Source organism: Rhipicephalus microplus, chromosome 1 (assembly GCF_043290135.1).
Source record: "Rhipicephalus microplus isolate Deutch F79 chromosome 1, USDA_Rmic, whole genome shotgun sequence".
NCBI classification, from domain to species: domain Eukaryota; kingdom Metazoa; phylum Arthropoda; class Arachnida; order Ixodida; family Ixodidae; genus Rhipicephalus; species Rhipicephalus microplus.
The window spans coordinates 167002541-167018584 of record NC_134700.1 but is presented as its reverse complement, the minus strand read 5'-3'; the positions used below and the strand labels follow the sequence as shown (position 1 = coordinate 167018584).

Genomic DNA, 16044 nt, shown 5'->3' with positions numbered 1-16044 from the left:
CAGAGTGATCTCAAAAATTGCAGTCTACCGCATTCTTTAGGTGAGTTGACAAAAAAAAAAAAACACGTTTGCATACGAACAGACCTCGACACGCTTAGAGTGCATATAGGTCAACAGCAAAAGCAATGAACGGCGTAGGTGTGCGTCCGAGTGCGTAGGCGTGCTGGTGCAAAACGGTTGAGCAGAGCACACATTTAGAAGCGGCGCTCTGCTGAACGGAGTGATCGCGTTCGTCTCACGTGAGCGGCCTGTGAGCAGTTTGGCGCTAATTGTGGTTTTTTTTTGTTTTTTTGGTGTAGCGCGTGCTGGAATCGGACATAACCCATCAGCAGTTTCTATAGAAAGGCTCTGCTGCAACGTTTAGATAATTTGACGAGTAGCTTTTTAAAGCATACTGTATGTTAATGGACCGTCACACTAATAACTACTTAAGATGTCCTTGTTTACGTTTTCTTGTTAACCAATTAAATAATCAATTAATTAATATTTGATGGTTATGCACCGATATGACCTATGAAAATATTCAAATATTCGGACTCTTGCTAGTTTGCTATAAGTCAACAGCGCTTCGTTCTGCTTCGTTCTTTTCAATAATGCGTGTAATGAATGCTATGCTATAAGATTCATCCAGGTGATGCCACGTCTATTTATTTGTTTCCGCGTCTATTTGAAAATGCGGAAAAAACTAATAATAGAAAAAAGTCAGTTTCGCCGCAAAGGCGAAGCAATGAATCCGATAGCAACAACTCGGAATGTAAACGCTGAGAACAGCTAGCAGATCGAAACGTGCAGGGCGCTGCTCACGCACAAATTACGCACGAAAAAAAAAACACACACAGGACGAGAGCTAACCAACAGCGTTTACAGCTCGACGCTTAACGCGCTGTTTAAACAAAAACGACGCACGAAATGTAATCGCTGTGTTTGAAAAGCGCGCTCTTCTCTCGCAAACGGGGCCTGCCCAGCGAGCGAAGTGACCTTTGTGGCCCAGGAAACTAACGCAATTGTTCCGGTGAAAGTGAAAGACCAGGCCACATGGTTTTCCCACCGAAAGACAAGCGCGCGCGCACAAGCACCTAACCCCCACCGCCACCGCCCGCGAGGCAAAACACGCAAGGGAGATAAGCGCACGTTGGCGTGTCGCGACGAGTTGAATGCCGAGCGCGGCTCGCTTTTTTCTATCTCAAGTTTTCATATATATAGATACGTACACATATACGGTGCATGACGGTGGCGAAAACCAGCCGAGACTGTCCGTATAATTGTTATCGCAATAAAACAAGAATGTAAAGGCTGCCACAATGCTGCTTTCAAGCAACATCAAACTGCCGTCCAAAACAGCGAGGTCCAGAGCTCTCTATTTCAGAAGGCGAGTCCTCCAAACGCAGCTCAGATGTTCGCGCACATTCAGTAGACGAAATATAAGTCTGCCCAGGTGTAACAGTGGCTATGGTACTCGGCTGGTGTCTCAATGGTGACGGACTCGACCCCCCCTAGAGTTTCCAATATTAACTAGAGGAGACTCTGGCGTTGTGATCGTTCAGCGATCATGGGAATGATTGATGAGTAGTAGACGGATTTGCCTAGTCTTCGTACTTGCTGATGGCGAATAGCATTTGTGGCTTAGTTTATTGCTGTGTTTCGGTTTTGTTTCGAAAGAAAAAACGAACACTTTTGACTTTCGTGACCCTATTTGAAATGGTAAGCCTTTTATATAAGATTAAGGTGGAGAAGTGCAACTGCTGAACATTTTCTAATTGTCGTTTCGTGCCAAATCAGCTTCAAGCCAGATGAAGCCAAAACGTAGTAAAGTACGAAGACTAGCAAAACAGCCATTTGGGCTAGTTGGTCTTTCATAATGTATGAAGAGTAGGCGAATCCATGTACTACCCATTATTTACGTACTCGCTGAAGCGCCGTGCGTTGCAGCTCCCACAGACACTAGCGCCAGAGTTCCCTCAATTGGTTATATAAGAAACTCTATGTCGATCCCAGCTGCGGCGGATGCATTTTGATGGAGGGAAAATGCTACAGGCCCGTATACGGTGTGATGTCAATGCCCATTGAAAAATACCAGATGGTCAAAATTTCCGCAGCAGTCCACCACGGCGTCTCTTATAGTTATATGTTAGTTTCGGGGCGTAAAACCCCAAATCAAGTGATCCCCTGTGTAACAGGTGGTTGAAGAACTGCAATTATACAGAATGTCTACCACTTATATAGCGCCACGTTGCTATACCTGGACGCATTGTCCACATCCTCAGCCAATACAGCGCTCGATGGTCTCGGCGCTGCAACCACGAAGGCGGGGAAAGACACCATACAACGCACGGGGAGAGGGCACAGTCTAAACGATGCTCAAATATGGTAATGGACGCACAACACCAAAGTTTTTCGCACGACACCAAGATATTGCACATGTCCTAGGACCACAGCTGCTCTAGGTCCCAAGAACTCTCCCATCAAGGGGTTGAAGCTCCAAAGTAAAAGTGTGAAAAAAGTGATCAACCTTGGGAAGACCGGCTCCCTCGGACGCGTGCCAAATTTGCCTGTCCGCGTTCGGGTACATTTGTGCAGCGACCTGACCGGTTTATCTGCAAACATGCCACCCCGTGTAGCAGATACTATGGAGAGGGGAGAAATGAGGAGTGATCGGCTAAACCCTCGTCGATTGCTAATAGTTACTCCTTAACAACTGCAAATTTCCTGGACTTCGCTCCTCCCGAAAGGTGCAGTGGTGGCCAGTATAGTCTTAGCTGCCACCCGAAACAGCAAATAACACGGTGGCTTCGACGATGGCCCCGTCGCATCTTTGCTTGCCTGGAATGCCTCTCGTACATTGTATGGAATCGAAGTCACAATGCATTTTCTTGTCTCGTTGGTTTTCTTCACGCCGAACCGGCCCGTTGACGCCCTTATTCACACTCGGCAGAGGGGTAATCAGCACGCCTCAAGTGCACACCATTGCTTGGAATGCGTCGAGAACTCTTCGTCAGGTTCACAGTCACCGGAAGAATTCCAGTGCGGACGACCGGTTCCGAAAAAAAAAAAACCGTCCCCGGAAGAAATGTCCCCGGAAGATACGTCCCCCGAATAAATGTCCCCGTTCCTATTTGCGTTGTCGGAAAAAAAAAAACGTCGTCACAACACGGACACTGTTGAACGCTGTGCCTTTTAGTCTCTAATTCTTTATTTTTCAAAGAAAAAGAAAATATGTGCGCGAAGATTGCAGTTTACTGAAAGATTAGTGACGAAGCACCATGACGTACCACCTGTCCCAACCTATCTGTATAAGTGTAATTCCAGATGCAATGTCACATACAATGCTCATTGCAGATAAATACAATCTAGCTATGCACGTGCATCAAAAGGACATAACGGAGCTGGCAGTTTGGCGCCCACGCATTTCATCCGGAGGCAGCAGCTCGGTCACACCAGCACTCTGCAGTTAAGTATACGCTTTCGGGAGCTCAGTCGATACTTGCCATGCGGTTGACTTAACGGCACTCATTTGTGGGATGTACGTAATCAAATCGAACAAAGGTGGCAAGAAGCTGTGCATGGGCGGCTATATGTAGAGAAAAAAAGGTGCTGTCTTGGTTATCCGCTGGCGTAGTGCAAAACGTAATGGATGCAAAAGCGTTCTAAATACGGAAAAATCCTGAAGCGATGGACTACAACTTAAGCGTTCACTACAACCACTCTGCAAATAATGCTGCGATTAATGCTGCAATAATGCTGCAAGAATAAAGCAGCAAATGAAAGAGACTGCATTTTTATTGAGAGAAGAACCCGCCGCCATTGTCGCAGATGCCCTCAGAAACCTTAATAACGAAAAAAAATCACAGTATATCATCAGAGTGAATGATGATAAGGGGGGTGAAGCACTCGAGGGTTTCATCGCTAAACCGTGAACCATGCGTGGGTCTCGCCCACTAAATCATCAAAGACGTGACAAACACTGTATTTAATTATACTAGAAACTTCATTATTCGTGAATAGTAGCTATACGTCGCTTCCGTTCCCACTTCATTATACCGGCTTTATGGTCAGTGAAGGGGTGGATTGGTGACGGGGCATAGTGGGATGTTTTCAAGGACGAAGTAGTGGGCAGTTTGCAAAGGTGGAACTACAGGCTGTCACGTACAAACACGGGATGGACACAGCGGAACAATCTATGGTTCTTTAACGCGCACCGAAATACAAGTACACGACCATCTTGCATTTCATATTGGCTACTTCTCAACAGTATTTGCTTTATAGTCGGTGAAGTGGTGGATTGGTGATTGGGCGTAGTGAGATGTTTGCAAGGACGAAGTAGTGGTCAGTTTGCAAAGGCGTAACTATAGGCTCTCACGTACATATATACAAGGGATGGACAGACCTACGCCTTTAGGAGCTTCACCCCTAAAAAAAGAAAAAGCCGCATAGGCAGCGAGCAGAGCTCGACACGCTGCACTGGCCAGTAGCGGAGCAAGATATACCCATCGAATCCTGTCTGCCTTGTTGTTCCGGCACCTCAAACTAACGCTGTGGGCAACCATCCAGAGCACTTTTTGTGCTATCGTACTGGCCCAGAAACTAAAAAAAAGCTCCTTGTATTTGCCAGCACAACGTGCTTGAAGTTATTATCAGAGAGCAGCACCTGGTTTATGCACGCAAACTTCTATCTCGCTGAGGGCTGTTGGACACACGATATGGTTTTAACTTCATTCGTTTTCCAGCATACTCTGAAAAATTGCGAGGTGTGGAATAGAAATTGCAGTTTATTCGTTTCTCGGTTATTTTTCCCTGGGGACCTTTTCCCCAAGACAGCCATGCCAGAGGGGCCGTTTCTTTAGGGGGCATTTATTCAGGGGACATTTTTTCCTACACCCGCTGACGACGGTCATAACAGTCTACACCCAGCTTCATGTTGCTTCTTCTTTCATCCACATGTAAATCACTCATGTGCGCTCTGAATGCAGTTGCATATAAGTCTTCCTTCAGTAAAAGACTTTTGCTCGTAAGCTAGTCATTTCTATGGGCCAGTATAGTCGGTACACAGTCAGCAGAAAAACAAGAGCGCATCAGGAGGATGACGGCTGTAGTAATGCAAGTACCAAACCAGCTTTGAGGTGGGCTTGCGCCCTTACATCTGAACGAGAGAGTGCCATTTGCGCACTTTACTGTCGTTACTTTATGTTATGGCGCACGCCTGTAGAATGGCTGCGGGCTATAGCTAGAATGACTACCATCGGCGTGCATTGCCAGGAATTTGCGTTTGTTGATAACACCATTTGAGTTATAGGCAGTCACATCTACGCCCCATTGCCTGCTCCAACTTTATCAATGGGTCTTAGGGTGCAACGTCACTTCTTGGATGACAAGAAATACACTTCTGTCATAAACGATGGCGAAAGATTCATGCGCTTTCTCTGTACCGTGCTGGCTAAAACACAAAGCTGGTTGGTTTATAGTTTCAGGTTTTACATGCGCACTCCTTAGGGCGGAACAGGGAAGCAGGCGCAAGAAAAGCGCATGTCTTACGCCTACGTCACTCTCCCATTCTACGCTGAAATATGCAAAATTTAGGTCTAGAAAAGCGTTTATGAGAGAGATAATAAATTGAGAGAAAGGCAGGGAGGTCAATCATAATTGTAGCATTCGATTTGCTACCCTGCACTAAGGAAAGGGGAAGAATGATGAGAAGTAAGGCGAAGAGAAAAGTAGACGCGCGAAAGAAATTAAATAACAAGAGTGGGGCTGATGTAGCCTATTTATATGCCACTGCCATGAAAAAAGTGCAGTAAAGCCTTGACTGATTTTCTGTACTAAGATCGTGTCAGCATTCGAGTACTGACTGTTCTGACAAGGGTCTGTCGTCAAAGCGCGCTAACGCAGCAGTTTGCGGCAGTCTGTGCGGGCTGTAACGAGGGCGGCGACAAAGAACGTGCTCTATCGTTTAGTCGCCGCCGCAATGATGGCAAGCAGCACTGTGTTCCTTGCCAATTCGAAAGGCAAAACATTTGCTGAAAGCGACACTACTAATAACTACTGGTCGCAACGAAAGCGAGGACAAAATCGCATCATGTTCTCCACGGATGACGTCGTACTGGTTGTTTGAAAAATGTGCGAATCTTCTTTCAGGAAATAAAAAAAACGCACCCCTTCGTCCATGGTAAAGATTCCTCACTGAAGGTTACACTAACTGAGCACCTACGTAAGATCATTTAGGCCTTTGTATATTCACATGGCTACACACAAGAGACCACGCGACCTGAGGTTGGCTAATAGGTGTTTTATCACGGTGGTCACCATTAGCGTTCTCACAGGGTATATATCATGTATGTCTGAATACATCCTCGGTATGAGAACAAGCCGGGACCATTATACATCTCTTCATATCATGACCATAATTGCTAATATCTCTTGATAAGAGCACCCGGTTAACCATCTGTCGCACACCAGAGAACGCCTCTTCCTGCGAAAGCCACGTGATCACCAGGTATCTACGCGGGGTACGTCGACGCATTGGATAATGAGAACGACGAAAAGTACTCAGATGCACGGAAAAAAGCGGACGCTCCGTGCCCTGCATTCGTCGCGACGCACACCCCTATCGGGCAGCACTGCAACACGCGTGGAAAACCGTTTCCGCAGTGTTTTCTCGTTTTCAGACTTCATACCTCAGGGTGACATAGGACTGGAGACCAAAGTGAACCCCTGTTCTAAAAGCAAAAATGCGACGTTCCTGTGTGATTACCGCATTTGTTTGAAGAGACGTATATACTATATGCACACTCTTCCAAAGCTTGCCTCTCGCGATTCAGTTCTGTGGCAACGGCTCGTTGTAATTGGGAAAAAAAAAAAAAACGCTGGGCGAGCCGCAATTAATCCAGCAGAGCGCAGCCCATCGACCGCGCCCCCGCAGCCACGTCGGTGTGACTCGGTTACGGAACAGCGGGCTCGGACCGCGGCCAAGACTAAGCGAGCCGTGACCAGCACTGCAGACGTCACGGTCAGCGCGCCGCTTGGTCGCGCTTCTGCGCTGCTCCGCCGTCATTGGTAGGCGACCGAGGGACTGCAAAGACCGAGGGACACTGAGGCGGAGTGGCTCGCTATTCGCCGAGCTGCGTCTTCAGCGCCACGCAGGAGGTAGGCGATGAACCATTTAACTTCCTTTTATTTGACGCCCGATTGACAACGTGCGATTGCGTGAACTTTAGACTTGATCTACTCGGTCGATGAGAGCATGTCACCGTATCCGAGATAATTTAAACAAGGGGGCGGTACTTTGAACTTATAACAGTCACGTTTGCTTTTGTTGCGTAAAGAGAAACAAAGGATAATTTCAGGGAATGTTGGAAGAAAGCCTGAATTGACAGAGTTTGTAGCTGAAAAAAAACGAAAAAAAAAACCGTTACGCTGGAGCTATGAATAGGATCCTGATGCAGCAAATACTGATTGAGTATACATATGTTTCAAGGTCTAAACCACCTGTCCGACGGCAGACGTCCCTCGCGAAAGGGGTCTGCGAATTAGGTGAAGAAAGCTGGAGAGTTAGATTTGATGATTTTGATTATAACGCCGATACGGCAGCTTTAAGCACCAGTCAGTGTGGTGTGCGCATAAGGAAACTCCTTAAGGAAGCCTGTTCCAATCAGCACTTAACTTGCAAAGCCATCAGCAACGCTGCTATGGTGAACCAGTTCTGGAAGATAAAGAGAGGGGAGGGGTTTTAAAATAAGAAAAAGGTAGATAAAAAGTGAGCCCCACAACTGTCTGCAGCTAAGTGCGACACCTCACCGGTAGCTCAAAGGGATGAGAAGGGATTAAAAAAAATTACAGCTTTGCCACAAGGGTGAAGCAATGAACGCGAGAGCGAAGAATTGGAAGGTCACGCGCCGAATGGCAAGCAAATAGAAACGTGCCCCGCGTTTTTCACGCACAGATGACACACGAAAAGTACTCACAGGTACAGATGAACGCGAATAAGCGTGTCAGTTGTTACTTCGCTGTGTCTGAAAAGCGGCCCTTTTCGCAAAGGGAAGCTGTGCAATGATTGCAGTGACCTTTGAAATTGTTCCAGTGAAAGCCGAAGGCCAGCTCAGACGTAGTATCCTCCCCACTGCGAGGAAAAAGCGCGCGAGTGAGCGTCCACCCCCCTCATCGCCACGGGGAAAAGTACGCGTGAAGAAGAGAGCGCGCGCCAGCGCGTCGTGATGATGTGGCTATGCGCGCTAATTGCGCCATCTTGCTGGTAAGGCGGAAAACACGATAGTTCCCCCGAGATGACAGTCAACAGCGGTAAGTGGTAGATATAAATAGCTTGCCATCTGAACGTTTCAGGAGGTGCTGCTCCCTGGCTCAGGGGTCTGATGTTTTAATATTGAATGATTTGGGGGAAAGTGATTAAGTCAAGAAACTTTATATGGTGAAGCATCGACTTGCTGGAGAAAGGAAACAGCCCTGCGTGCCGCAATAATAAGTAGGTAAATCTGTGTAGCCAGTGTTTGTTGTAAATGAATTGTACTGCTTTCTGCTGCACCCTTTCAAGCGTATTGATTGATTTGTGGGGTTTAACGTCCCAAAACCACCACATGATTATGAGAGACGCCGTAGTGGAGGGCTCCGAAAATTTCGACCACCTGGGGTTCATTATATATATATATATATATATATATATATATATATATATATATATATATATATATATATATATATATATATATATATATATATATATATATATATTGCTACGGTATGAGCTGGGCTGTAGCATGTGCCGGGTAGGTAGAAGAGAAAGACGACATTATATGGTGCGGCCGGAGGACTCCATCTTTACCGCGACTGCCGAACTTCATCCTCACCCTGTAAATAAATCCACCTATCCTTTATTTCAACCGTAACAGTTTTGTGGTGGAGGTGTTGGGTAATCAACCAAGCAACACGACGCTTCAAGTGCCTGATCTACGACGAAGCCGCCGCCTTGCTGGACTGCCCCCGTTACCACTGGCGGCTGAGATGTCTCACGGCGAAGAAGGAAACCGGATCCCCACTGCTGCAGACCTTCTACCAGTCCCCGCAGCACCGCTAGTGCCAGGTTCGCGTGCGGCTGGTCCCTGGTTGCGTCAGGATCTGATAGTGCCTCGCACATTCGGTGGAAAATCTGGCGAGGACGTGGACGCCTGGCTCACACACTACAAACGGGTGAGCAAATACTACCAGTGGGACGCGGCGACCCAGCTGACCAATGTAGTATTTTTCTTAACAGACACAGCACTCGTGTGGTACGAGAACCACGAAGATGCCCTCAAGTCATGGGATCGCTTCATCATTTTCACTGGTATAGCGCACCACGACGAGGACACACACAAAGGAAAGATGCACACACACACAGCGCTAACTTGTAACTAATGTTTTATTTGCCATCACACACGCTGTTTTATACAACAGTAGACCGATAAAACCTGGATAATGTCACGTCAAGAATACAGCACAGCCCATGCACGTGTCATGGGCTGTGCACACACACACAAGCGCTGTGTGTGTGTGCATCTCTCATTTGTGTGTGTCCTTGTCGTAGTGCGCTATACCAGTGAAAAGGATGAATCTCAACCAACTAGCCCGGCAACGTGCCTTAGCAAAGGGATCGCTTCGTTTCCAAAATAAGAGCGTACTTCGGAGACTCCGTAGCTAAGAGAAAGCAAGCGGAACAAACGTTACTGCAGAGAGCTCAGATTCCAGGAGAGACGTGCACGACCTATGTGGAGGCAATCTTGAAGGTCTGCAAGATTGTCAACCCTTCTATGTCACAGGAGGACAAAGTTGGCCACCTGTTTAAGGGCATTGCCGAGGACGTCTATCAGTTCCTCATCAGCAAAGACAGCCTTGCTACGATAACCGACGTCATAAGCCACTGTCGCACATTCGAGACCCTGAAGATGCGACGTATCACCCCCAAGTTCGGTCGCCTACCAAATGTAACCACCGTGGCAAGTGTTGACGAATACACGCCGCTTGATCTCGCGTCGACAATACGCCAGACCGTTCGAGAAGAGCTCACTCGACACGCTCGCCCGACGCCGTATGAAACTACACCCGCACCGCCTCCCGCTCGCCTTCCCGTGTCAATTGCCGCAGCAGGTATCGATGACTGCAACTACAGGCCACCCTCACCACCGAGGTCACAGCGCAATAACTACCCGCTGCCGAGGTACGAAGACCGCTTCAGTTACCCCCATCAGCCAGCTAACACCTATTACGACATGAACGAAGATGTACCTGCACCACCACCACGTCAACGCTATGCCTTCCAGGAGTACAATGCATACCGCCAAGCTCCTGTGTGCTACCGTTGCGGTATCGCCGGGCATATAGCTCGGTTCTGTCGTCGACAGAGAGAGCCGACATCCCGATACCATTCCCCATCAGAGTTTCCGCCAGCGGGCACTGGTCGTAACAACGGTCATTGGCCCGCCTATTCCAGGAGTACCTCATGGCGGCGAAATCACCTTGGCAGTTCTCCCGCTTCTGACCGTAGTTTGACGCCTCCATCTGGCCGACTGCATCGTTCCCCTTCGCCGGGACGACGCCTGTCATCACTGCCGCCGCCGGGAAACCAGCCAGCGCGACCGATGATGGTGAGGTCGCACAACAGGATTTGCCTCAGATGCCTGCGCCAGTTATAATGTCCAAGAACAAGATACGTGCGGAAATAGATGGCTTTTGTACAAGTGCTTTGGTGGACACTGGTGCTACAATATCAGTTATGAGTCTTTCTTTCAAAAGCCGCATTGGCCGCAAAGTTATGTTTTCTTGGGGCGAATCAACAAGGTTTCGTGGTGTTGGCGGGGAAGTACTTCATCCTGTCGAAGTTTGTGCCGTCAATGTCTTATTGGCAGGAAAGGTATTCCCAACAGAGTTTCTTGTGCTGAAACGTTATACCCACGATGTGATTCTCGGTCTTGACTTTCTCCAAGGATGTGGCGCTTTCGTCGACTGTGGAAGCGGTGAACTTTCCGTAAGTGGTGACATTGTTCCTAACCTCGTCGATGAGGCACCGCAGGCCGCGAAGGACGCTCTGATTGTTTCCGATGAGCTGACAGTGCCGCCATGGTCAATGAGGTCAGTTGCGGTATTCACCCCAGAATCTGTCACATCTTTTGGCGCCATCGTTGAACCTGTCATCGTTCAATGTGCTAAGAAAGGCATACTCGTCCCTCGTTGTTTCGCATCTGTTGATGAAGGGGCAACCTTTCTGTGGGCACTGAACTGTTCGCCAATGCCCGTTGTGCTCCCCCGAGGAATGAAGCTTGGCGTCTTCGATGATTCCATTGAAGGTTCTGTAGCGGCCGTTAACAACGATGAAAGCGAGAAAGGTACAGTCTCTGGCAAGCGCAGTTGCTCTTACGAGTCGCAGATCCTAGGCATGATTAGCGCCACTTTGTGGTCACATGAGCAGCGCACGTTACGCCATCTGTTGAGGCGACATGCGTCTGTGTTTGACTTTTGCCAAAAGGAGAAGCCACTACCTTTACCATGTTCTCGCGCTCACCATAGGATTGACACTAGCACTGCCCATCCGATCCGACAAAAGCCTTACCGAGTGTCGTCATCAGAACAAAAAGTTATTGCCGACCAGGTGCAGGAAATGCTGAAGAAGGGTGTCATTGAAGAGTCATGTAGCCCGTGGGCAGCGCCGGTCATATTGGTTAAGAAGAAAGATGGTGCCTGGCGGTTCTGCGTCACTCACTCCAAGTGAGATTAAAGACGTGAGGATCAACTCAGGGAAGAATGTTCTGGCAGCAGATGCTCTAACCTTAGTGCGCTGCAAAGCCTACGGAATATCATTGGAATCGACAATGTCAAAGTTAAATCAGGGATACCCAGAGGCTGTAACGGCAGTGCTGGCGTAATTTATGATGTCGACATTTGCATTCCCACTAACGATTTTACAATCTTGATAAAGCCCACTACAGAAGGCACCCTCATCAGGCTGGGTCATTCACGTTGATTGTAGCTTGTTTTTGAGAAAGACAGTCTTCCATCACACGTCAAAGTTGGCTACGTTCGCCGCCAAGTTCATTCATACATCCCGAAGTTTCTTGAATGCTACAAATGTTTCAAGATGGGACACGTAAAAGGTGTATGTACCAGCAATGTAGTGTGCCCACTGTGTGCTGAACCTCATTCAAAGAACACCCGCTACGCAACAGTGTCAAAGTGTTCCAACTGTCACGGTGCTCATAAAGCGTCGTCCAAAGATTGCTCGCGAGTGCGGAACGAGTGCGCGGTGCTCAAACGCACGGTGCGCGAAAATTCATCACACGGAGAAGCGGCTGTTACGGTCAGGCGACGTTGGCATCACCACGCAAGATCGTCACGAAACGTGACATCAGCCGATAGAGACGCCATCATCAGAAAAAACAACTGGCCACCAATCGCCAACCTTTCTGAAAACGGATACGTCGAAAACAAAAGCAGGGTCAACACTCGCTCTTTGTGAAGAGTGGCCTTCACTTCTACGAACACAGCCTGATTCAGAGGTGCATCTAATCCCGCCAACCTCGATGCCCCCACGAACCACTGATGCAAGGACGACTGAAGATCGCCGAGTCATTAACATGTTGCAGACCCTCATGAGCGCAATGCGCATGCTTCTCAGCAACATGAAGACCCCGTCGGTGCAGAGCGCGTTGCCGGTGCTGGACACTTTAAGTCCGGTGCTTGCAGCTCCAGGTTTGACTATGGCCCACGACATGCTATCCTTTCGAGAGGAGGTCATGAACGCATATGTCTTTTGGTGGAATGTTAGAAGGCTTAGGCCGTGCATGTCCTATTTCCGGCAGTATGTATTCACGAACCCGTTCTTCATGATTGTGATTTTTGAACCCTACCTGTCGGCTCCCACCAGACTATCTTGATATGAGTGATTTTATGTCTTCCACCAACGGAGAGCGCAGCGAGGTTGTTGTGTTCATACCGCGCGACTTGACTTATGTTCATCACCCTGTACCACCTGACGAAGAAAACCAGTACGTTTGCCTAACAGTAAAAAGAACAAGCCCACGTTCACTATATTCGGAGCCTACTTAAGTTGACCGTTTGCGCGGAATTTGGACTTCAACTCTTCATCCGTGGGTAATAATTAGCAACTTCAATGCTCCCCCCACCACCACCACCACTACTCGTGGGAAAGTTCCAGGGTCAACACTAGAGGTATACAGTTGGTGCCCTTCGCTTCTGAATGTGAACCTAGCCTCGTGAATGATGGCAGCTCTTCTTATTTGCGTGGATCAGCGTATAGTAGTTGCCTGGACCTCACTTTCGAGTCGCGCTCGTTTGTCAGAAAAGTGAACTAGTTTTCCGAATTTGGATACAAGAGGTAGTGACCACATCCCAACGTGTGTGAAGATTGACGGTTTTTCAAGTCTCAAGTCCAGTGTATTGATTCGCAACAAATACAAGTTGATCAAGGAAGACCGTTGGCGGCTCACCTTCAACATAGAGGAAGCAATAAAAAGGGCCCTCAAATCCACGACACGTTCACTTTCGGTGAGCTCATCACGCACAGATATGGACATTGAACACAAGAAACATCGAGCAATTTGTCGTCGTGCAGAATGACGTTATAGACGCAGGAAGTCTTTTAATGATTTGAGATTAGCCAGGCGCACACAAAAGAAAATAAGGCATCACATGGACAAGCTGAATAAGCGACGATGGGTATCTTTTCGGGAGCCTTTGTATCCAAGAAAGCCTCTGTTGCTAATTTGAGGAAATTTCCGGGGTCTTCGTACAACCATTGGTCAGCGCTACCGACTTAAATCTGTGGCATTCCACTTACTCTGCGAAGAGGTTGACGCCGCAGAATCTTTCTGCCAAAGAGTTGCTTCTGAGGCAAATTGAACCGGGGTGAGCCCGCCCGACTGTTCTTTATCCTCACGTGATTCCCCAATAGTGTGTCAGAAAGAAGTGCTGCGATTGCTTTGTGTAGACGTTCTTCAGAGCCAGGGCCTGGCGGCATCACCTACCACGCTCTGTGTCACCTAGGAGATCAAACTTGGAAGGCACTCTTTCTGCTATACAACTCGTGGCAAACTGGCACGGTTCCACAGGAATGTAAGCCAAGTCGCCTGATTCCACTTCTTAAAGACGGCAAGTCACCTTTGGACATTTCCTCCTGCCGCTCGATCGCCCTCGCGAGCTGTGTGGGAAAAGTTATGGAGAGAATCATTATAACGCGTCTGGAATGGTACCGGCTTGGAGTTCTACGAAATATATCCAGATGCTATGGCCGGGCTCAAAAGAGGCGGATCATCAATCGACAATGTAGTTGACTTCGTGATATGTAGAACAGCCTGCAAACAATGATCTACTGCTCTGTTTCGTGACATTATTGAGTCTATGTCACCCACGAAGCCGTCCTCAGCGCATTAGAATGAAGATGTCTCGGTGGCAAGATCTACATGTGGGTTCACAGTTACTTGCAAAATAGATACTTACACGCGCACACAGAGAATGGCCTGACACGCGAGTATTATGGTAGCTGAGGGGTCCCGCAAGCCGGTGTGCTAAGTCCGACGTTGTTCAACCTAACACTCGTTGGTCTAGTTGGCAAGAAGCCAAGCAGGGTATGACTTTCCATTTATGCTGATGACATCTGTGTGCGGAAATCAGGAATGACTCGAATTCAACTTCGCGCGCTCGGCTTCAGAAGGCAGCATCGTGACACCGCACTATCTATGTAAACGAGGGCTCGAGATCGCAAGTGCAAAGTGTGCAGTTTAGTGTCATCCAGCCGGAGTAAAGGGTTCTTGGGAGTCATAATCGACCGAGACCTCTCTTGGACCCCACACGTCCACTACGTGAAAGAGTTGCTGACTGCCATTTGTCACTTGTTCAGGTTCCTTGCCGAAAAACTTGGGGAGTGTCCGTCAGGTCTATGTTAGAGTTGTACAAGGTATTATTTTTTAGATCCCTGTGGTACAGCCTGCCTGTAATATCTAACACGCGCAAAACTAACCTGCGCACACTTCAAAACATTCAAGCTCAGGCTCTTTTGACATGCCTTGGTTTCCCTTCTGTGCATCGGTGGTTGAAACCATTGCCATTGCGCAGGATTACCCGATATTGACGCACATCACCATCGAAATGATGCGTACTTATCTCAGTCAATATATATATGCTAGGAACCCTTCTTACCACTTGGTGAGCGTCGGTACTATACGCCTGTGGAGAAGCCGGTGTATCTTCCGTGGTGCCTGACCCTTCCACAAGTACGTCTCACAATTCCAGGAATGCAGAAGAAATCAAATTTGCCTTCGTCATCCCTAAAACAATTGAGCCTGTTTCTCTTGCACGAAATTTACAGTGACCACGTGCACATGTACACCGATGGTTCGACCACAGCGTCTGGTTCTGGTAGTGCGGTGGTGGCACCAGCTCGAGGAATAACCATGCGGATAAAGCTGTCACATGTGACTACGCCTATGGCTATAGAACTTGCGTCTCTGCGTGGTGCCCTAGAGTATACGTTGCATCCCAGAGACCGAGTAAATGAGCAGTGTTTACCGACTCGAAACCAGCCTTACGGAGCATGCAGTCAGTTCTTCGACGAGGTTGCCATGAACAGCTAACGTATGAGATTGTCAAGCTTCTTCACCACGTCACAGAAACAGGCCATGAGGCCAATTTTCATTGGCTACCTGGTCATTGTGGGATCAGTGGTAATTATTCCTCAGACGATGCGGCTCGTACTTTGCACCAAGATGAGCACGCCCTTCCGATTTCTCCGTCAAGGACGCTTCAAGGTAACTTCGTCACCTGGCACGTAGTCTGTGTCTGCTGGAGTGGAACACCCCAAGCATAAGACATACAGGACTCCACGAAATAAAGTCTCAGCTGGAACTTTTGTCTGCATCCAGAATTCGTCGACGCGAAGCTTCACTTCTTTGTCAGCTTTGGTTAGGGGTTGCAAGCATATACAATCATCTTTGGGTTGACCGACAGTACGGAATGCGACGTCTGCTGCCCTGAAGAAGACATCGACCATACGCT

General features: G+C 48.1%; 1 protein-coding gene across 3 annotated transcripts in view; it reads left to right on the top strand.

The window, feature by feature from the left end:
* The first annotated feature begins 7005 nt into the window (after positions 1–7005).
* The window catches only part of LOC142768964 (uncharacterized), a 37394-nt gene continuing 28355 nt past the window's right edge, over positions 7006–16044 (top strand). For all 3 annotated transcript variants that reach the window (XM_075871636.1, XM_075871633.1, XM_075871628.1), the window contains exon 1: positions 7006–7137. The gene's annotated coding sequence lies outside the window, so the exon portion shown is untranslated. The remainder of the gene's footprint in view (positions 7138–16044) is intronic.